The following is a 23,873-nucleotide window of genomic DNA, read 5'->3' as shown; positions in this document are numbered from 1 at the left end:
GAAAGGAAACTCTGGCTATTAGATGCTCTATTTTGTTTCTTGTTTGGTTCCTTTAAAGAATACATAATAATTTAAAAAATTCCAAACCCAAAAACATACTGAATACTTGGAAATTTTTAATAAAATGGCCGACAAAAAAAAAAAAACAGAATTAATCATTCTATCCCTAAGGCCTTAATTTTGCTGAATAAAATAAAGCACTAAGATTTAAAGAGTAGAAATTTCTGTGTATTTATTTGTTCATTTTATAGAGTAGATTAATTTGAACCTCAGTACTAAATCACGTTACAAATTCACTTGGGAGAGTTTTTGAACTTCAATTTGATAAGATAAGAAATGGGCAAGAACTGAGAAATCTGCCTACAGCAATGGCCTGGATTAATCTGGATGTGCCCACCTATCAAGATTTCTAGTCTTTTCTGTAAAGAAAATTACTCCCTCTTTTTCTTTTTTTCTGTCTTACCAAACTTCTGGCAACAAAACAAGTAGCACTTTGTAGCCGGGAATATAACAGCTATCACACAGACCAATAGGAACCCAATAACACCCAAAGAGTAATACTGGAACCAGGTGAGGTTGTGAGTGGCTGGACAAAGGTGCTTGGCTCCTTTGTGGTTGCATGACAAACCCATTCCAGAAGGTGGCTGTATCCAGCAGCTTCATAGGTTGATGGTAGTGAATTCTTGAGAACTTCATGTATTCTGCTTATAGCTAAAGATCACATAGAATACAACTTAAGCAATTCGTTAAGTTGAGAACATGATATATCTAAAATTATATTATTTATTATTAAAATTTGGTATAATTATATAATAAATTGTGCCATATAAATGGCATTACTAAGTGCACAGAAATTTATACCGAAGTTCCTTTCCTTCTGAACTATTTCTAGGTATGGTGGCTTAGAAGCTAGAATTTGCTGGATGTTTAATACTCTAAATAGTAATTGGAGGTGGGAGAGAAACAATTTTTCTAATTGGAATAGTATAAACAAATATTCAAAAATAGCAATGTGCAATATATAGGCTGAGAATGCAGTTTTGATCTCATTTGCCAAGGTTAGTATTAGGAAAAAAATAGTGACAGAAGGCATTGTTGAGAGGCCAGCCTATGGTAAAGGGGATCCTCAGTAATGGCCTAGAGTTGTTCGTGTTAATAATAAGCTGGTCTTCAACAGTAGAAGGTAATGGTTTCAGTCTGTGATTATCATGGTTCTGATATTTCAGACCAAAACCAAAGCCTAATGGGATCCTATGGAGAAGTAGAATCTGAGAGGGGACAGTTGTTGGATTCTTTGCTTCAATCTATGGAGGGATGCAAGCGCCAGTTGTGAGATGAGACAGTGGCAATAGCAAGAACACTAACCTCCTCTAATTTCACATAAGAAACAAAAGTCCAGGACAGGGTTTTGGTTTAAAATTTTGGATGGCTGACCTAGAAGGACTTCCCTGAATTTATGAAGGAGGTGATAGTTTTACTCTCCCACACTGAAGTGTCGTTGTCATTTAAGGAGACTACAGCAATATTAAAGAGGAAGAAACAATTTCTAGAAACTTCTGAAGCAGAGAGTTGTGAGCTAATGTGGTGCGATTATTTTTGTATATAGCCTTTCTAGCCCTGGTCTTGTAACTCCCAGCCAGGTGATTGTGTGATAGGGTAATTGTGGTCTACCAAGTGGATTGTTCAGTTTTGTCTTAAAAGAGAGCCAATTCCAGAGCAGAGAGGAGGAGCCCACCACCACCAAGGAAGGAAAGACCCAGCAGCAGAAACCTGGCATCAGGAGATGGCCGCGGACTTGCCAGCCTCTAGAGAGAGAAAGGTGAGTACCTTTGGACAGGGAACAAGGGCCAGGAAGAGGCATGCCTGTAAGTACAACTGGGAACAGGCTGTCCTAATAGAAAACTGTATCCTGAGTGTTCCTGAGCCTAAATTGTAACTCTTACTTTCTTAATAAACCCCATGATTGTAAGTATGGTCTGTGAGTTCTATGAGGCCATTGCAATGAATTATTGAACCCAGCAGAGAAGTAGAGAGTGGTATGTGAGGGAAGGTTGGTGTCAGAATTGGTAAAGATGGAGGACAGAGAGTGCCTGTCTGGCCTGCATCTCATGAGAGTCAGGCTTGCACTGTTGTTGGTCTTCGTTCTCCTTCCCCCTGTGGGGTTGAAGGAGGTCAGACACTGCCTACAAGCGGTTTTTACATCTAAGAGTATTATAAAAACCAAGCCGTTTTTTGGTTTTAAAAGAACAAGGCAGGCCTTCCCTAATATGCAAGAACTTAAGGAAACAACTCTGAATATATCTTAGCAAAAGAAGGCAACAACAACAATGAAAGCAACAACACATATAGAAAATACTTGTCAGGTAAGAAATTAATGGAAAAAAAAAAGAAAAAAACCCTCAGGAGTGGTAAGGCTGTAGGAAAGCATGTCTAGTGACATTAAATCTATATAAATATAAAACTAAGACTAAACAACATTGGAAATTGCAGTTACAGACAAGATGTGTGCCTTGTAAACTCAACACTGTGATAATGATAATACATTCAACAAAAATAAGATCTGAGGTTTAAGAGACATGGACGAAATAGTTGCAAAGTGACTTTGTAGCAAAAATCCATTCCAGGATGAATTGAAATGTGTTAAAAATAATTCTAATCTTTTAATGTTGGTATTTGTTCTTAGATTTATATGCAATTTTTAGTAAGTGATTTCTCTGATATTAAAGAAATACTTATCTAAAGTCTAGTAATTCTTTCAATTTTACTTTTATTTTTCTTGTTTTAAATTTACTTTTTATTAAAATCTATGATCTAATTTTTATAAAAATGATCTCTACCTTTATCATTTGTAAACTATCAAAAGGAAATACCTGAAGTACTATTTCTGAACTGTTAAGATTGAATACAGGTGTATGGGAAGAGTTTAGTGATTTTTAATTTTTATATCTATATTTTTGTTATATTACCTTAATTATTTCTAATGGAAATATCTGTAATGTTTTAGTCCTTAAAAATAGTAATTAATAAAAAATGAAGATTCATTTCTCTTTAGCAGTAGCATGCTTTCCTTATGAAATTTAGATATTTCTTTGAGGTTTTAATCTCTTAGCCATTAACTGTAGGTGATTCAGAATGCCTTCATAGAGGTTTAAAACTGTAAGAAAATTGTATTTGATGTTAGCTATGTGATGGTGCTTGTTTAAAAATACAACACATAAGCTATGTTAAAATTGAATGAAACAACATACTCCTTTTAAAATGCTAGACAATTCTTAGACAAGAATATGTTCTATATTCACAAAGGGTTGTTGATAACTTCCTTCAAAGCATTAAGCAAATCTGAACTGATCATCATATTCAATTTCACCTCAACGGCTGCCCCTTTGGCCTTTATTCAAGCAATATTACCAAGCTGATCAGCAAACGTGGGAATGTCCACCACAGGGACCCAATGGTAAGTAGCTTCAGAGACCCCATTCGTTCCACAGTGAGTGATAAAAGCTCTGGTTTGGGGATGACCTAAGAAGAAAAAATGTACCATTATTCTAAGTTGTGAGAGTTCCAGAAACAGATAACATGACCAAACTAAACCAGTTGCCTTCCAGTACATCATCATGATCTCACGTGTGGCGGAATAGAACTGTGATCTGTAGGGCTTTCAATGGTCAATTTTTCAGAAGTAAATTGCCAGGATTTTCTTCTGAGGTACCTCTAGGTGGACTCAAACCTCCAACCTTTTGGTTAGCAGTTGAGCACGTTAACTGTTTACAACATCCAGGGATCCAATAGCATGACAGTTGTGTAAATAACTGATTTAGGTGGCATCTTCTACACAACTTGCTATGCCCATGAGGCCGTAAGTTGGTTCGTATAGGCTTTCAGGGAAAGCAGCAATTAGTTGTTTCAAATTAAGAGGTTCTCTGAGAAGGTTTGTGCTGAGATTAAATGACATGAAGTAGTTGCCAGGTAAAAAATTTGCTGCAGTGAAGAATTAATCAAGGAATAAATTAATAAAAAAAAGAAGGGAGAAACTACTGTGTAGGAAAAGGTAATAAACCTAATAAGGTAGGGAAGGTATATGTGCAGGGTTTCAATGGGAGAATATTGACATAACAGGCTAGCAAGATTGCCTCATTCAGCTGTGTTCAGTTTTGCTTCTTTTTGATCTTACCAAGATCATTTTCTGGAATCCATTCATAGATCCTGGTATTGGATCCTCATGTATCTGGTTTCTTTCCTGTGTATCTCCGCAGAACCTATTAGAATGAATGTCTTTACTTCATTAGAATGAGGAGATTACTTAGAATTAATCTAGTTCAATGTTACCGTATAACAGATAAGTAAAGAGAGTTCCTGGTTAATTAGATAATGCTTTTTTAAAAATTTTATTTGTTTTATTGTTGTTGAGCATATACACTGTAAAACATACACTAACTCAACAATTTCTACATGTGCAATTCAGTGACATTGATTACATTCTTTAAGTTGTGCAACCATTCTCACCCTCCTTTTCTGAGCAGTTCCTCCCCCATTAACATAAACTCATTGTCCCCTAAGGTTCCTATCTAATCTTTTGAGTTGCTGTTTTTGCTTTGGTCGAATATAGGTGGTTCTTAAAAAAGTATAATGCTCAAGGCAGACTTTTTACTAGTTAAGATAAATTATTGTTTCGTTTTAAGAAGACTTCGGGGGGATATTTTTAGTTTAAGGGCAATAGTTTCAGAGGTTCATCTTGCCTCCATGGCTTCAGAAAGTCTGGAGCCTGTGAGAATTTTGAATTCTGTTCTACACTTCACCCCTTTTGATCATGATTCTTCTATAGGACTTTTGGTCAAAATGTTCAGTAATGGTAACTGAGCACCATCCAGTTCTTCTGGTCTCATGGCAAAGAAGGCAGTTGCTCATGGAGGCAATTAGCCACACATTCCATATCCTCCTCCAGTTCCTGGCTCTCCTTCTTCTTCTTTTGCTCCAGGTGAATAGAGAACAATTGTTGTGTCTTGAAAGAAAATTACAACAACTATGGTTTTCAAATGCTTGCGATAGACTTATTAGATAGTCCATCATCATCAGAACAGCCCTCACTTAGTACATACAGAGAAAAAGATGATCCGTTACCAAAGTCATAACATATTGGCGTTACTAGGCCATCCTGGTAAAGGAGATTTTCTTAACATGTTTCAGAGGAGATGTATGTATACTTACATACACTTTGTCAAGAATTTGCTGGTGTTTTAAATTTATGCTACATACTTGACAGTAACATACACATTGCCTTTTAAAGCAATGAAACTTTCAGTACTTTTATGACGTTATTTTCAAATTTAATATTTAAATTGACACTGCTTCCACAAATAATGTTAGAGAGCAATTTGGTTATGAATACAAGCATTATCATCATCATTTTGAACTTGAACTTACATGTAATTGTCTATTTTAACTAAAATTAGAAAGGAAAAGAGTCCCTGGCTTGTTAACAACAATATTACTTAGTTTTAACCTAGAATGTTTTAACAAACAAACAAAAAATAATGTAGACTATACACATTTTTACTGTATTGCTAGTAACTGGTTTTTTTTTTTTTTTTTAAATTGAAGAATCATTATCTTGGAATATCCCAGTAATCTAAGGTGTCAGTTCCAGGCTCACCCAGGGGTCTGGCCCAAAATCATTAATCGTAATGAGATAAAGTCTCAAGGAATCCTATGAATATAGACCATATTTTTGAAGATGTTTTCATTTAATCTCTGTCACGTTAGTTGTACCATGTAAGTATACTTCAGATTTAAAAAACAAAGAAATAAACAACAGCAAAATAAGCTTAGATTATACAGAAGCCTTAAAATGCAGGCATAAACATAACAGATTATTCAAGATCACTGGATGACTTTGGCTTAAGCCTGTTATTTTGAAAAAAAGAGAGAGTATTGTGACACGTTTTCCTGATAATAATGTTAGATTTAAAGAAAGATAGCAATAAAATGTTTTTAGCTACTTTCTTCAACATATACTTTATTTTTTCTTTTAAGTTCAACTCAACTGGCATTGATACAACCAACAGCTTCTCTAGCATTTATTGAAATGCTACCTTCCAAAAAAAAAAAAAAAAATGAGGTTATCTGATCTACTGTGGAATCTGGGGAAGAGCTAATGCAATCATGTTAGACTTTTGTTCTGTGAGGTTTGTAACCATTGACCCCAGAGTAAACACCACAGCACCATCTTTTCCAGAGCTCTGGACAAACTCTTTCAGGTCCTGTAATGAGAAAACTCTTTGTAATACATAAGTTTATTATCACAAAAATAAAAGTCACATAAGTCATCTGAATGTGCTGAATTAGTAGAACAGCTCTGTCTTCTTTTATGTTCAATGGTTTTAGAGGGTGAAATACGACCCAACATCACTAGCTATTAATCCTGTTGCTGGCAAGTCAATTCTGACTCACAGTTACCCTAAAGGAGAGAGTAGAACTGCCCTGTAGGGGAGCAACCGGTGGATTTGAACTGTTGACCTTTTGATTAGCAGCTGAACATTTAACCACTGCACCACCAGGGCTCCTCATTAGCTATTAAAGAAAAAGAAATTTTTTTTTTTAGGCACATTAAAAATAAGGTAATTGGAACCCCTGGGGGAGCGGGAGAACAGTGGGAAGCAGACCCCAAATTCTCATAAGTCCAGACTTAATGGTCTGACTGAGACTGGAAGGACCACGGTGGTCATGGCCCCCAGACCTTCTGTTGGCCCAGGATAGGAACCATTCCCGAAGCGAACTCTTCAGACATGGATTAGACTGGACAGTGGGTTGGAGAGGGATGCTGGTGAGGAGTGAGCTTCTTGGATCAGGTGGACGCTTGAGACTATGTTGGCATCCCCTGCCTGGAGGGGAGATGGGAGGGTGGAGGGGGTTAGAGGCTGGTGAAATGGACACGAAAGGGAGAGAGCGGGCTGTCTCATTGCGGGGAGAGTGGTTGGGAGTGTGTAGCCGGGTGTATATGGGTTTTTGTGTGAGAGACTGACTTGGTTTTTAAACTTTCATTTAAAGCACAATAAAAATTATATTAAAAAAAAGTGAGGTAATTGGAAGTTCTCTTCCTGAGTGGTCTATACAGTTTTGAGTTTCCCTTATGGAATGTTCTAGAAATTTTGAGGTATATGTTTGTGTGTGCATGTTTACAAATTATTTACTGATTGTTATCTCCTGCTATGTGCTGAGTTTTTTAAAATATAGCTTATCTCATTTTTTTGTTGCTGTTGTTGAGAATGTACACAGCAGAACATACACCAATTCAACAACTTCTACATGTACAATTCAGTGACATTGATTTCATTCTTCAAGTTGTGCAAACATTCTGCTCCTTTTCCTGATTTTTCCTCCACTATAAACTCCCTGCTCCCTGATATTTTTCGTGGTTGTTGTTCTTAGTTGCTGTCAAGTCAGCTCTTACTCATGTACAAGAGGATGATATTGGGCAGAAAGCAGTGGTTATCAATGACTCATTGAGAAGTGATTCAGAAAACTGGACTTAGAATGTGAAGGTGTTTTAGGAATATCATAGCCAATTTATTTCACTTATACTATCCTTTTAATGTATATAAAAGGAAGACCTATAATTAGAATCTATGTCTAAGGTCTCAAAGAACTCTTTCAGTAAATATAAAAAATTCAAAATGATAAAGTACTGCATCATGGTTTAATTGGTAGAATTTTTTTTCTTTTTTAGAGGTGTGTAAAATAATGTGCCTTACAATCAAGGATGTATTAGATTCAATGAAATATGTTTAATAATTATACATAAAATATATGATACATTTATGTTGCCTTGATCATTTTTGTAACACTGAGTTCTTTACATGTATCATAACTTAAGTATCATGATTATTCTTAGAAATATGTATACACTTGCAGATAAGAAAGCTGACTCAGAGAGAGTAAGTGCTTTGTTCAAGATTGCACAGCAGTAAATGGCAGTGCCAGACTGCTAAATTAACTTGTTGATTGTACAGCCAATGGCCGTATTCAGCATTCTCTACTTCTTTCCAACAACTTCTCCACAATACCCCAAATGAAGAACATGTTTGGTTACCACCAAGTTAAGCCTTGGATGCTAAGAAATTATCATCAGCTTTTATGATGAACCCACAGTCAATGTATTGACATACTCATGGAATATTGACTTTTGTTTCCTAAATTTAAATTTTCTTTTATTTTGGTTGTGTTTGCACTTTCTCTAAGCTGTCACAAACACATTTAGAAATAGAGTAGCCATATAGCTTACTGACCAATTAAGTAATACAGAAATATATGTAATGCATATTGTGGGGTTGACAATAAAGCTTTCTGGAATTCCCATTCTTTGCAATGTTATCCGTAGTTTGTTATGATCCACACAGTCGAATGTCTTTGCATAGTCAATAAAACACAGGTAAGCATCCTTCTGGTATTCTCTGCTTTCAGCCAGGATCCATCTGACATCAGCAATGATATCCCTGGTTCCACATCCTCTTCTGAAACCAGCCTGAATTTCTGGCAGTTCCCTGTTGATATACTGCTACAGCTGTTTTTGAAGGATCTTCAGCAAAATTTTGCTTGCGTGTGATATTAGTGATATTGTTCTGTAATTTCCACATTCGGTTGGATCACCTTTCTTGGGAATAGACACATATATGGATCTCTTCCAGTCAGTTGGCCAGGAAGCTGTCTTCCATATTTCTTGGCATAGATGAGTGAATACCTGCAGCACTGCATCTGTTTGTTGAAACATCTCAATTGATATTCCATCAATTCCTGGAGCCTTGTTTTTTGCCAACGCCTTGAGAGCAGCTTGGACTTCTTCCTTCAGTATCATTGGTTCCTGATCATATGCCACCTCTTGAAATGGTTGAATATCGACTAATTCTTTTTGGTATAATGACTCTGTGTATTCCTGCCATCTTCTTTTGATGCTTCCTGTGTTGTTTAATATTTTCCCCATGGAAATCTTCACTATTGCAACTCGAGGCTTGAATTTTTTCTTTAGTTCTTTCAGCTTGAGAAACACCGAGCGTGTTCTTCCCTTTTGGTTTTTCCATCTCCATCTCCAGCTCTTTGCACATGTCATTATAATACTTTGTGTTCTGTAGAGGCCCTTTGAAATCTTCTGTTCAGTTCTTTTACTTCACCAATTCTTTCTTTTGCTTTAGCTGCTCGAAGCTCAAGAGCAAGTTTCAGAGTCTTCTCTGGCACCCATCTTGGTCTTTTCTTTCATTCCTGTCTTTTCAATGACCTCTTGCTTTCTTCATGGATGATGTCTTTGCACAACTCTTTTGGTCTTCGGTCACTAGTGTTCGATGCATTAAATCTATTCTTGAGATGGTCTCTAAATTCAGGTGGAATATACTCAAAGTCATATTTTGGCTCTCATAGACCTGCTCTGATTTTCTTTAGTTTCAGCTTGAACTTGCATATGAGCAATAGATGGTCTGTTCCACAGTTGACCCCTGGCCTTGTTTTGACTGATGATATTGAGCTTTTCCATCATCTCTTTCCACAGATGTAGTTGATTTGATTCCTTTATTCCATCTGGCAAGGTGCATGTGTACAGTTGCCATTTATGTTGGTGAAAGAAGGTGTTTGCAATGAAGAAGTCATTGGTCTTGCAAAGTTCTATCATTCGATCTCCGGCATTGTTTCTGTCACCAAGGCCATATTTTCCGACTACTGACCCTTCTTCTTTGTCTCCAACTTTCACATTCCAATCGCCAGTAATTATCAATGCATCTTGATTGCAAGTTCAATCAATTTCAGACTGTAGCAGCTGATAAAAATCTTCTATTTCATCATCCTCGGCCCTAGTGGTTGGTGCATAAATTTGAATAATAGTCATATTAACTGGTCTTCCTTGTTGCGTATGGATATTATCCTATCACTGACAGCGTTGTACTTCAGGATAGATCTTGAAACGTTCTTTTTGATGATAAATGCAACACCACCCCTCTTCAACTTGTCATTCCCAGCGTAGTAGACTATATGATTGTCTGATTCAAAATGGCCAATACCAGTCCATTTCAGCTCACTAATACCTAGGATATCAATGTTTATGTGTTCCATTTCATTTTTGACGATTTCCAATTTTCCTAGATTCCTACTTCATACATTCCAGGTTCTGATTATTAATGGATGTTTGCAGCTCTTTCTTCTCATTTTGAGTCCTGCCACATCAGCAAATGAAGGTCCCAAAAGCTTTAGTCCATCCACGTCATTAAAGTCGACTCTAATTTGAGGAGGCAGCTCTTCCCCAGTCATCTTTTGATTGCCTTCCAACCTGGGGGACTCATCTTCCAGCACTATATCAGAGAATGTTCCGCTGCTATTCATAAGATTTTCACTGGCTAATGCTTTTCAAAAGTAGACTGCCAGGTCCTTCTTCCTAGTCTGTCTTAGTCTGGAAGCTCAGCTGAAATCTGTCCTCCATGGGTGACCCTGCAAGTATCTGAATACTGGTGGCATAGCTTCCAGCATCACAGCAACATGCAAGCCTCCACAGTATGACAAACTGACAGACATGTGGGGGTTTAATTCTAGTAATTATATATGGTGTAAAACAAAATCCAAGTAGATAGAAAGACATACCATGTTTGTGAATGGATTGACTTAACATGTAAACCTATAACTTTTTTTAAATTAATTTGCAATTACAGCAGCATTTTCTTGACAAATGGGAATTATGTTTACATGGAAAAATACTTTTACTTAAAATTAATAAACTTTGAAAATCAAAAGGAAATTGGGGGAACTCCCTCAACCAGATAATAATATATAATGCTAAATGAATACTACTGACCTCCAAACAGAAAAAGTGAAGAACAGAACATAGTAAGGAGTCTAGAAAGAGAACTTTGAGTACGTGAAACTTGCTATTTGATAAAGATGGTGCAGAAGTCACAGAGACAATGAATGAGAAAATTCACACTGAGTAGATTATTTATTAGATGTTGGTATAAAAGTATTTTTTTTTATAAAAGTATATTCAGTATTGAGACAAAAAAAAGGGTGTTGAGTCCTTACTTCATGCCACGTATTAAAATAAAATCTAAATGGATTAGAGTCATGCTTGGTAAAATAAGGATTGTACTTGTATTTGAAAAACAAATACAGGAAAATATGTTTATAACCTTAAAAATTAGGAAGATATTTTGAACAGGGCATGAAAAGGTACAAAATATAAGGTGTAAAGAATAGATTTTACTACACCAAATTTAGTAACATATGCTAAAAATAGAAATCAGATACATGAAGGTGTTATTGCTCTTGTTAAGTGTTGTCAACTCGGTTCTCTCTCATGGATACCCTATAGGACAGAGTAGAACTGCTCCATAGTTTCCAAGTTGCTGCTGGTGGATTTGAACTGCTGACTTTTTGATTAGCAGCCAAGCTCTTAACCACTATGCCACCAGGGCTCCTAAAGTTGTAGGAGAAGATATTTGCAATAGCTAAAATAAGGATTAATATCTGGAGATTCTAAATCATGGGAAGAATTTGTACATCTTCACAAAAAAGTAAAAGAAAGGAAAAAAAAAACCTCTTCAACATCTGAATTGGCAGTTCATAAAAATAACTGGTGTCTGAAAAAATGTTCACATTTGCTTTTCATTGATATTACAAATGAAATACAACAATGGAATACCACTTCTATTAAATTTACAAATATTAGAAAGTAGAATAATATCAAGAGTTAGATATGATATGGAAGATTGGATTACTCAAGCACTCCTAAAATATTATAAATTGGTATGGATACTCAGGAAAGAGATAAATGCATAACGAAATTAAGTATGCATATACTTATGGTACAATCCCACTCCAAAAAAAACCCAAAAACCAAACTCACTGCTATCGAGTCCATTCCGACTCATTGTGACTTTACAGGGCAAAGTAGAGCTGCCCTATTGGGTGTCCAAGGCTGTAATCTTTATAGGAGCAGACTGCCACATCTTTCTCCATATTTCTACTTTGGAGTGGCTGGTGGTTCGAACGGCTGACCTTTCAGTTGGAAGTTGAGCACTTTAAACACTGTGCCACCAGTGCTTCTTCAATACCACTATTGGATATATATCCCAAATATATGCAAGGTATGTAAAAGAACGTGTTTGAAGTTTTTCTTCACAATATTCTTGGTAGTAGAGAAATCACAGAATTGTGCAACCATCACCACTTTCTAATTTTAGAAAATTTTGATTATCCCCAAAAGAAATCTGGTATCCATTGGCAGTCACTCACCTTTCCCCACTTCCCCTTGCCCTTGGCAACCACTAATCTACATTCTGTCTCTATGGATTTGCTTATTTATATAAAAAGATTCATACAATAGCTTTGTGCTAGCTTCTTTCACTTAGCTGAATATTTTGAAGGCTCATCCACGTTCTGCCATGTATTCATAATTTGTTGCTTTTTTTATTGCTGAAGAATATTTTATTGTACGGATATACTACATTTTGTTTACTCATTCATTGGTCAGTGAACATTTGGATTGTTTCCACTTTTAGCTACTGTGAATAGTGCTGCTTAGAACATTCATCTACTAATTTTTGTGTGTACATGTTTTCATTTCTCTTGGATATATATCTAGAAGTAAAATTGCTGGTCATATGGTTGCTTCGTTCTCTTTTGCGGTAAGGAAATATCTTTCTCCTGCTAAACCTCCACTCGTCAGATAGTACTCTAGTGTGCTTCAAGTACCTTATTAAAGTGACTATGCTATAGTACAAAAGAAGCCATAAAAGAGTTGATGAAAATAATTGATTTAGATAAAAAGACTGTTAAACATTGTTAGACCAAATTTAGAAATCAAAAGAAATTTAGTAAGTCTTTTTGATGTTATATTGGTGCATCATTGAACAAATGCATCTAAGAATTATTTAATTCTCTAGGAGAATGGACCTGTGTTTTACTTTGTTATTTGCTATTGAGTTTATTTACTCTTGAGTCCAAATACAGTGAAGTTAAATGTTAAACTGCAGATTTCTTCCGGGTAGAAAAGATAACTCTGAAAATGATCAATTTATTTTTCTGTAGGATATTAATCAGTTTTGTGTCTAATCTAGCACTACTAATCCTAACTTTTTTTTTTTTAATTCTTATAGACAACTTCTTAATTTTTTTTTTTTTTAAACTGGCTTTCTCCTTAATGAGTTGAATATGTATAAGACTTATGGAGCCCTGGTGGTGCAGTTGTTAAGAGCTTGGCAGCTAACCAAAAGGTGGGTAGTTTGAATCCACCAGCTGCTCCTTGGAAACCCTATGGGACAGTTCTACTCTATCTTATAGGCTCACTATGAGTCAGAATCAGCTCAACAGTGAAGGTTTATAAGAACTATGTTTAAAAAAAATTAAATATACTTGGAGTACCTTGTGTAAGGAAAATTCTAAGTTCCGAATAGCCAAATGACAAATAATAGCTAAAAGCATTTTTAAATTTATGAGAGGCAAGTAAACGTTTCCCTTCTTTTCATCAAGTCTTCATATTCTTTCTTCCCAAAGAAAACATTCTAGTATACAGAGAGATAAGAAAGAAGGAGAGGCAGAGTCATATTCGATCACTAATGTTTTACTGTAAAAGAGATTCTAAAACAGTTCTTAACTACTGGAAAGGGAAATAGATTAAAAAAAAAAAAGATCTAGAGGTAGATCAGTCACTGCTTGACCCATGGCTAAGAGCAGTTACCATGGAATTTTCACTTGTCTTTCTAGTTTTGCCTTTGGCTGCTTGGCCTTTAGCCATGAGTAAATGATGGCTGCAGCCATTTCTGCCCACGTATTTTTAGAATCAAGTCTAGAAGAAACAAACACCTGCTTCTGTCCCAGAACACAAAGAAAAAGTCTCAGTGCAATTTGTTAACTCTAATTAGGTCACGTGCCTCCCTGACCCAGCAATCAGCTTATTTCTGGGTTATATGCTTCATTTTGAACTTCTCATGCTTAGAGCAAGTTAGTGGGAAATTATTTCAGGGAAAATTTAGATTATAGATACCAGCAAAAAAGAAAATGGATGACACTTTGTAAAATAAGAGATGACTACCATAAAAAAGAAATTTTTTTTTTTTTAGCAATAAATCTAAACTGTCATAATGACAGGGCATCAGAAATACTTCTTTTAAAATTGTTAACAAGGGAAGAGTTCTGGCTACCACAATTATTACCCATCATCATACTGGAGGACTCAGTCAGTGGGATAAGCCACCCCCCACCTCCCCCCAAAAAGGGAGAAGAAATATTGAAAGAAAAAAAAAAAACTGTATTTATTGACCTTGTGATTGTCAAATTAAATCTCTTAATTTAAATGCTGGTAGAATCAGTAAGAGATTTCAGTTAGGTTACTAAACTTGGAGATACAAAAATATCTATAGGTGACAATTACCCTAGTGATAACTACAAAGAAAAAAAAAAAAAGAAAACTGTACAGTATAATGAATAATCCCTGAAAAAAAACATTGTAAGATCTACAGCAGAAGAATGATGACATTGCTGTTTGGTATAAGAGAAAGACTTGAATAAAATTTTCTCTGTGTTGAAAGACTCTGGATGTTCAAGAGCTCAGTTTTCCCTCAATTAATTTCTAAACTCAATATAGGCCCAATTCAATATCCTCAAGTCCCTGAGTGGCACAAATGGTAAGGACTTAATTACTAGCCAAAAGGATGGCAGTTGGAACTCATGAGAGGCACCTCAAAAGACAGGCCTATCAATCTGCTTCCAAAAGGTCGAGGCCTTGAAAACTCTATGAAGCAATTCTACTCTGCACGCATGTGGTCACCATGAGTAACAATCAACTTGATGGCAACTAAAAACAGCAACAATCATGGGATGCTTCATAATTTTTTTGTAAAGTCCAGCTGAAAGAGAAAATGCAGAAGACTAACCAAGAACATTTTGCAAATAATAAGGAGGATTGTGATTTATATCTCAGACTCTAGAGATATAGTTTGAAGGATTTTATGTAGAGAAATGTGGCAAATTTTTTTTCTGAAATACTATTTAGTTTCGGCAATGAGAAAACAAATTGATAGAAATAAGACTAGAAACAAGGAGATCAGTTAGGAAGTGACTGCTTCAGTTAAGACCATGAAAGTGAGATGAAAAGGAAGAAAAAAATATAACATGTCTGAAGAGGGAATCTGTAGAACTGGAACTAATTAAATTTAAACAGGAAGGAAAGGGAACGGCCTAAAATTATTTCAACTTTTGAGTTTCGGTACATAAATAGTCACTTTCATGTTGTGTTCTAATTTACTAACTTATGCTTTTAATTTTTAATCAGAATAAATTAAAACAGCAATGTTATGTAAAATATAACAAAATGGATAACTACAGTAGAAAAAAGAAGAGTAAAGAAAAATAGGTTTAAAAGTATGATTCATGCATATATAGCAAATTGGGTCGATAACGTGTGGATGTCAGACATGTAGGATTTGATTCACCTATTATAGCGCATTGATTTGACACAGAAACAATTTAATGTGGTTTTAAAATACACAAATTTACATTTTTCAGCTATGTTATTATGAATTAATGAGTAAATGAGTCATCTCCACTATTTGCATGGGTTTCTCTCTACCCCAGAACTTCAGTCCATTCCATGATTCATTCCCTGGACTTCTAAATAAGGAACAAGATTAAAAATGCATTTTGGGAAATTAGGTATGAATAAGCAATGAAGTGGGGATTATGCACACACTAGAGAACAAGAGTCGAATACCAAACTCAATCATTCCAAAAGGGTCTTCAATAATTCTGTGTAAAATTATTTATTTTCTGAAAAGTCATTTGAATCTCGACCAGTTTTCATCTCAAATTCTCTGATAACTCTTGTGTCTACAGTGACTGCCATTTGCTTTCAATTAATATATTTACATGACTGGTCAATAACGAATTTTTTTTTAAATGCGTAATATATAATATTTTTATTTGAAATATGCCAATCTTATTTGATATGTTCTTTACTAGAGATTAGAGTAGAAATGAGGATGGGGATAGAACACAGGGGAACAAAATATATTTTGGGGTCAATATATCATTTATTTTCACCTTCAGATATAAGAGAAAATTCTTAAATGTGTTTTGTATATATTTTCTTTATAAAAATTTCAATAAAATAAGGGGTAAAAAATGTAATGCCATAGCTCTACAGTTCCATTTTGCATATCTGTCAACAGTTTGGTGGGTATTTTTCCAGAGCTCTCCTCAAAATTTACATACAAATGTAGATATAATTATAAATGTTTATTTAGTCATATATATACTTATAGACATATACATATATGCAAATATATAGATATTCTTGAACATTTCTATAACATGAAAGGGGTCATTTTTTACTGGACTGTCACGTAATCATTGTGCTTTACTCCCTCCCCACCCTCCTTTTTCTATTGTTCATTCTACATTTGAAGAGGTTTTTGCAAAACACAGACCTAATTACATTACTCCAGCGTATAAGGCCATTTAATGTCGTCCCATTGTTCTTTAGGTTAAGAGCAAAACACTTAGCCTAATCTACAAGACCTAGCATGGTCTTTTACCTCCCAAACTTCTCATTTCCAATTCTGAATGCACTGACTCCCTCCCCATGTAAAAATGCACTGCTTACCTACTCATAAAGTTTTGTATATGCTACTGACTCTGAAATACTTATCAAAATTACTTCCTCTTCTTTACTCTTTGTTTTTTCTCAGAACTTCCTAGTTGGGATCATTTTCCTTCATATTTGCTTTCATAACACCTTCTATATATGCAGAACAAAACTTAAATTCATAAAAATGGCCAGATTAACTGGACCACCAAGACCAGAGAACTCCCTGAAACTATCGCCCTGAGATGCTCTTCAAACCTTGAACCAACATTAGCCCCTGAAATCACCTTTTAACAGAAAAGCGTAGTGACACACAAAATTAAGGATGCTACCTGTTAGATCTGTGCTCTACTAAAAACAAACAAACAAAAAGCTGTAGGAGTCCAAAGGGTCACTATTTATTCCAAAGCAAAGATAACAACATAAGAGGCAGGGAATCTAGAGTACTGGACATGGAACAACCAGAACACAACTAATGAGAATGTTGACACAATGTGAAAAATGTAACTAATGTCATTGATCTATTTATGTGGAAACTGTGGCAATGGTGGCAGGAATGGAGTTTATGTACGAGCTCAGCAACATGGAATTTCACTCATCAGGGCTGACTATGGTACAGCCACTGATGATTGTCCAAACTGCCAGCAGCAGACACTAACACTGAATTCCCAAAATGGCAACATTCCCTGGGGTGACCAGCCAGCAACCTGGTGGAACACTTACATCAAGGAAGAAAGAGCATTTTGTTCTTATGAGATAGACACATACTGTGGATACAATTTTGCCTTTCCTGCATGCAATACTTCTGGCAAAACTACAATCGGTAGGCTCCATATTTCCTTATTCACAGTCATTATATAGTACCTCTGATCAACTAACTCATCTTAGGGCAAATGAAGTGTGGCAATGGGCCAGAGTGCATGAAATTCACTGCTTTTACCATGTACTATTATCCTGAAGAAACCCTGGCGGCATAGTGGTTAAGAGCTACAGCTGCTAACCAAAAGGTCAGCCATTCAAATCTGCCAGGCGCTCCTTGGAAACTCTATGGGGCAGTTCTACTCTGTCCAGTAGGGTCGCTATGAGTAAGAATCAACTCTGTGGCAACAGGTTTACTATCCTGAAACAGCTGACTTGAAAGAACAGTAAGATGGCCTTTTGAAGACTCAGTTACAGTGCCAGCTAAGTGACAATACCTTTTTGGGCTGTGAAAATGTTCTCTAGGAGGCTATATATGCTCTAAATCTACATCCAATACATAATTAAATTTATTCCTCAATTGGGATTCACAGGTCTAGAAATCCAGGATTGGACGTGGGAGCAGCACACTCACTATTACCTCTAAAGATGTATTAGCAAAATTTTTGCTTCCTACCCCCACAATTGGAGCCCTGGTAGTGCAGTGGTTAAAGAGCTTGGCTGCTAGCCAGAAGGTTGGAAGTTTGAATCTACCAGGCACTCCTTGGAAACCCTATGAGGCAGTTCTACTCTGTCTTACAGGGTCACTATGAGTAGGAATCAACTCGACAGCAGTGGAGTTTTTTTTATCCCCACAATATGATTCCTTCCTAATGGGCTTAATTTCAACATGAGGAATATTTCAACTAGGAGACACAAAAATTATTCCATTAAAGTGAAAGTTAAGAATGCCAATCAGTCACTTTGGATTCCTCATGTCTCTGAATCAACAAGCAAAGAAGGAAGTTACTGTACTAGCTGGGGTGATTGAACCTGATTAACAAGAGGAGATTGGACTGCCACTACAAAATGGAGTTAAGAAGCCTGGACTGCAGGAATTTCTTAGGACATGTCTTATTACCATCACTTCCTGTACTTTTGTCAGTTGAAAACTGCAGCAACGCAATTCAGACAGGATTACTGATGGCCCAGACCCTTCAAGAATGAAAGCGTAGCTTATCTCACCAGGCAAATAACCACTACCAGTTGATAAGATTGCTAAGGACAAAGGGATTATAGACTAGGTAGTGGAAGAAGGTAACTATAAATACCAGCTATAATCAGGTAAACAGTGGCAGAAATGAGGATTGTAAATGTTATGAGTATTTCTTTCTTGCAAGATGTTTGTGTGTGCGCGTGTATGCACATATACACAGACACACATATACAACAAATCTCTTCATTTTCTTTCCTTTCTTATCCTATTATCACATATAATAAGATATATTAATTTTACATCATAGCATTTAAAATTATAACTTTATATCATGGTTTTTAAGTTACAGAATATCAATAAGAGTAAACACCACCATGATCACTGCATGCTTTTTTGGAAAAATGGTTGGTGCATTTTTTATTGTTCCCAGAGTTGTTGTATTATGATAGACAGAGGTATGACTTTGTTATATTTTTAATATGGAGATTACATCTTGTATAAGCAGATGTGTATGAGTGCCAATTTGACAAGAGTTGGAATGAGATGATTAATTTTATGTGGGAAGTTGGCAAGGCTATAATGTCCAGTTGGCTGGTCAAACACCAGGGCGGAAGTTGTTATGAAAGTACTTTACTTATGTGGTTAGCATTGACAATCAGTTGACTCTGAATAAAGGACATTATATTTGATAAGGAGAATTTGCCTGATTCGATTAGCTAAAGGCCCTAAAAGAAAAACCTGAGGCTTCTATAAGAGCAAGGCTTTCTGCCTTAAAGCTGTGACATTCTGCAAGATATCCTGCTGTAGTTCCCAGCATTCAATTTGGCCTACCAATTTTGGACATAAGATGGACAGAGCTTCCAGACTGTTGTCTGAACTATGGATTTTGTGTTTGTCAGCTCCCACAATCACATGAGTTAATTCCTTTAAAAAAATCTTTTTTTTTCTTTGTATCTACCTATCTATCAATCATCTACCTGTCTATCTATCCATCATCTATCTATTTATCATCTGTCAGTTATCATCTCCAGTTGGTTCTTTTTCTCTGGAGCATGCTTACTAATACTTACGTGTATATTCATAAACACACATTCACAAGACATAAACCCATCTGCCTAAATGCATAGCATATTTGTGTGTGTGTATGTGTGCATATATTTGTATGTATGTATTGAGAGAGAAAGACAGAGTAAGAAAGAGGGATAATTTCCTTAAGTTTAATTTCTTATTCATATATACATATGTACACACACACACACACAAAGTGTCTGACACGCTGCTTAGGACATATTAAGAGTTCATAAAACATGTGCTTAAAGAATTACTTTGTTAGAACATAGCTGATTTGATTCAAATCATTAATCATTTGAATTTAATGATGTCCTTGCTCAAAAACATGTTTTAACTGATATGAATTGAAGGGCAGCTATTTTTTACTGAGATGAAATAAACTTCATTTTGTTCTCAATAAGCATACTGTACTTCTTTTAAATATTTGATTTTCATGGTTTATCAAATAATTTTACAGGTATACATGAACATTGAATGAAAATATCTCATTTTTGAAGCTCCTCTAAAAAAAACATACAACAATCACTTAAAGCCAAAGTGGGACTATTAATACATCAAGTAAAAATGATTTCCCTCACCAGAAAATGTTGTGACTTAAAGAAAATGCTAGGTAAATAACCTGGGCCAGATTAAAATGTAAACTTTAATACTAATACCCTAAATTTATGTAAGGAGAAATTCACAGAAAGGGTAGTGATTGTTAAGATGCCAGTAGCAACGCCCACGGACAAAGTTGCTGACAAGTGTGATTTTGCTTTTAAAAGAGCTGTAGAGAAAAAATGCAATGTAAGAAATCCAGAATACATAGACCTCTGAACTGGGAAAGTAGACAAGCATAAAATCGTAATAATGATAATTTCTTTTTTATGGCTATTTGCAATATTAAACAAAATTAAATGAACACTAAGAATAAAGAGTTTCAATCTTTTGAAAAAACTCAAAAAATATAATGGATATTTCCATTTCACTAATCCAGAGTATAGGAAGGTAGACACAATGAGGGCTAAGAGAATCTGCTTGAAATACACAGAAAAGTTGTACTCAGGGTCAAAGTACACTAGTTGACCTGAAGAGAATTTTTGGATAAGACAACAACCACAAGACAGGGAGAAAAGGTAAAAAATCAGAAAACATGTTACTTTAGAGAAAAATCTTCCTAAATCCCTCTTGTGAGATAGCAGCATATAAAACCAAGATATAAAACTTTGATTGTTTTCTAGTTTCATGTTCACCACATGGCATCTACCTCCAGGAACCCAGTTTGGACAGGATACAAACAGAAAGTTCAAGAAAGAAGAAATTTGATCCCAGTCAGAAGAACACAGGGCATGTAAAAGGAAAACTAAGTAAGGGAGAAATATTCCATGGTCAAGGAAATTCAGCATACCACCCACATTTGGATTTTCCAAATCTTCCAAAATAGTAGCTGCAAGAAGATTTAGGTATAAATATGGAGAATATTCTTTCTTCAATATGTTATATGGACTCACTCATATAAAGCTTAAATCTAAAACTAAGATAAAAGAATGAATGATCAGTCAGATAAATAAGTGTATTTCTCATATTTAAAAAAAAAAGAAAGAAAAAACTTTTAAATGTGAATTTCTCTTACCTAAAGCTTGGCTGTAATATTCATCCCGTTCTGGAAAAAACAGAATGTAAATATGCTATGTCATTTGTTATGTACAATAACCAATTCTTCAGCCCCTGCACAAAAAGCATCTTGTCTGTCAATCCTGCCATGGTGCCAAGAACATAAGAGGAAGATGGAAAGCCCAGCACACAATCTCTTAATGGTGTTTGCATAGAAAAACTGAAAAGTCCATACAAATGAAATATTGAGAAGCTCAGCCACCAACTCTCCACAAGATTCAAGGGACAGCTAAAAGAAAAATCAAATGTAGCTGCATGCAGCTTGCTTAATACCTTTTCAATCACTATAGCACTGTCACAAATTTTTTGGTTGTCCTCATAAAACTCTTGGATAGTTCATGCAATTTTCCTTGCATGTCCCACCATGAAAGCTTTGGCAGTTCAAAAGAAGACCTATGGAGAAGGGAGTTGAGCTTTTCCATGAGAGTTTCTTTAGTCACTGAAAGTTGGAAAACTTCCACATTAAAAACAGGCTTGGTAAGATCCAGCAATATGTTTGATAACTGGTTATCTCATGCCTATGAAGCTGGAGTTCTTCTAGAGTAACTTTTAAATTAATCCAGTGACTTAAATCAATAGGCCATGCAAGCACTTTTCTAGTCTTTCTAGAGCCAAAGAAGCACAGGTTCAGCAAGAACAGAACACAAAAGCATTTCAAAGTCTTCATGACCACCCTTTGCTCTAACTAAAGCTGGACCTAACCCAAGAACATTAAGATCTCCTGTTAACCCACTCAATCTGTTTATAGTGGGTTGGGCTGGATTTAGAAAAGTATACTTTGTACTGTTGGTTAAATCAAATACAACTGTTCAGATAAAAAAATGTCAATAAAGTAAGAAGGAAATTCTCAAAACGAGAGTTTCAAAATTCTTGTAGAAGACATGAAAGTAAAGAGCATAAAATTAAACAAAAATAAAAAGTAATCTTTAACTGATGTTAAGATAATTCATCACCATGTGATGTATGTTGAATTTAGATTGGACTTTTTACATTATTTTTCTAATTTCATTTGAACATTCATTTGAACAGAATGGTCTCTAGAATTTTTTTCTTTCTGATAACTCTGCTACATGTTATCAATAGGAAAGGGGCTCTCTTAATGCTAGATGAGTGGAACATTGTACCTTAAGAGATATTATGGTTCTCAATAAGATTAAGTGCAGATTTCTCCTCAGAAACTCTGGAGGCCAGGAGGCAGTGGAACAAGTATGTAAAGTACTGAAAAGAAAGAACTGTCAACTAAGAATTCTTTACCCAGCAATGTTGTCCTTTAAAAATAAGGTCAAAATCAAGAAATTCCCTGATAGTCAAAAATTGTGGGAATTTCTTGCCAGCAGACTTGCTTTGCAAGAATAACTAAAGAGAGTTCTTCAGATGGAAAGAAAAGGTCACCAGACAGATACTCGAAGCACATATGGGAAAGGTTAAAAAAAAAAAAAGAGAGAGATAGCAAATAAAGGTAATAGGATGGGGAAATAAAAGGGCCAGTTCTCTGGTATCTCCAGTGGGCCAATTTAGTAGTATTCTCCAAGCATTGTAATAGCAAATGTGTAAGACATAAGTACAAAATCAATCTGAAAAACACAGGCTGTAAAATGATGTTATAGAAGCCCCAAAAACAGAGATGGGAAGAGAAGAGCAAAGTAGGAAAAGAATGTTACTGTTGTATGTTGGTTATTTTTTGTATATGTTGGTATTGAGCTAAAATAAGATGGTGTGAATGTAAGTTGTTAAATGTAATTTTTGTGGTAATCACTAAGAAAACATTTTAAAAACATGCACAGATGGTAAGAAAGAAATAAAAAAGCCTCGACATAAAAAGCAATTAAACACACACACACAAAACAAAAATACGGGAATTATGGGACTAAGAAGATATAAGACACAAAAAATGCAATTAGCAAAATGAATGAAGTAGGTCCTTCATTCTCAATAATTACCTTTAATGTAAATGGCTTAAACTTTCCATTCAGAAGACAGAGATGGGCAGAATGGATTGAAAAAAAGTGAACAAACAACAAAAGAAAATAGTAAAGACCCCATGATCCATCCTTATGCTGCCTACAAAGAACACACCTTAGGCTCAAGGACATAGACTAAAAATGGAAAGATGGAGAACAATATTCCATGCAAGTAGTAACCAAAAAAGCTTAGAGGTGGCTACACTGATATCATATAAAACAGATTTTAAATCAAAATCTGTTATAAGAGATGAAGAAGAACATTACATAACAATAAAAGAATCAATCCATCAAGAAGATAAAACAATTATTAATATGTATGCAACTTTTTTTATGCAACTAACATTAGTGATTCAAAATATATGAAATAAATATTGAAAGAACTGAAAAGAGTAACAGATAGCAATAATACTTCAATACAACACTTTCAATACTGTACAGATCATGCAAATAGAAGGTAAATAAGAACATGTCGTTGTTTTCAGGTACCACTGAGTAGTTTCTGACTCTTAGTGACTTTATGTACAACAGAACAAAACACTGCCCGGTCCTGTGCCATCTTCACAGTTGTTGCTGTTTGAGCCCAATGTTGCAGCCACTGTGTCAATTCATCTTGTCAAAGGTCTTCATCTTTTTCGCTGGCCACCCACCTTACCAAGCACGCTGTCCTTCTCCAGGGAATGATCCC

General features: G+C 35.4%; 1 pseudogene; it reads right to left on the bottom strand.

Annotated features, from left to right (window-relative positions):
* Positions 1 to 322: 322 nt before the first annotated feature.
* On the bottom strand, positions 323 to 21,915 carry LOC100663428 (UDP-glucuronosyltransferase 2C1-like; annotated as a pseudogene).
* Between the last annotated feature and the right edge of the window lie 1,958 nt (positions 21,916 to 23,873).

The sequence above is a fragment of the Loxodonta africana genome, chromosome 5 (genome assembly GCF_030014295.1).
Source record: "Loxodonta africana isolate mLoxAfr1 chromosome 5, mLoxAfr1.hap2, whole genome shotgun sequence".
NCBI lineage: Eukaryota > Metazoa > Chordata > Mammalia > Proboscidea > Elephantidae > Loxodonta > Loxodonta africana.
This window is presented reverse-complemented; position numbering and strand designations above follow the sequence as displayed.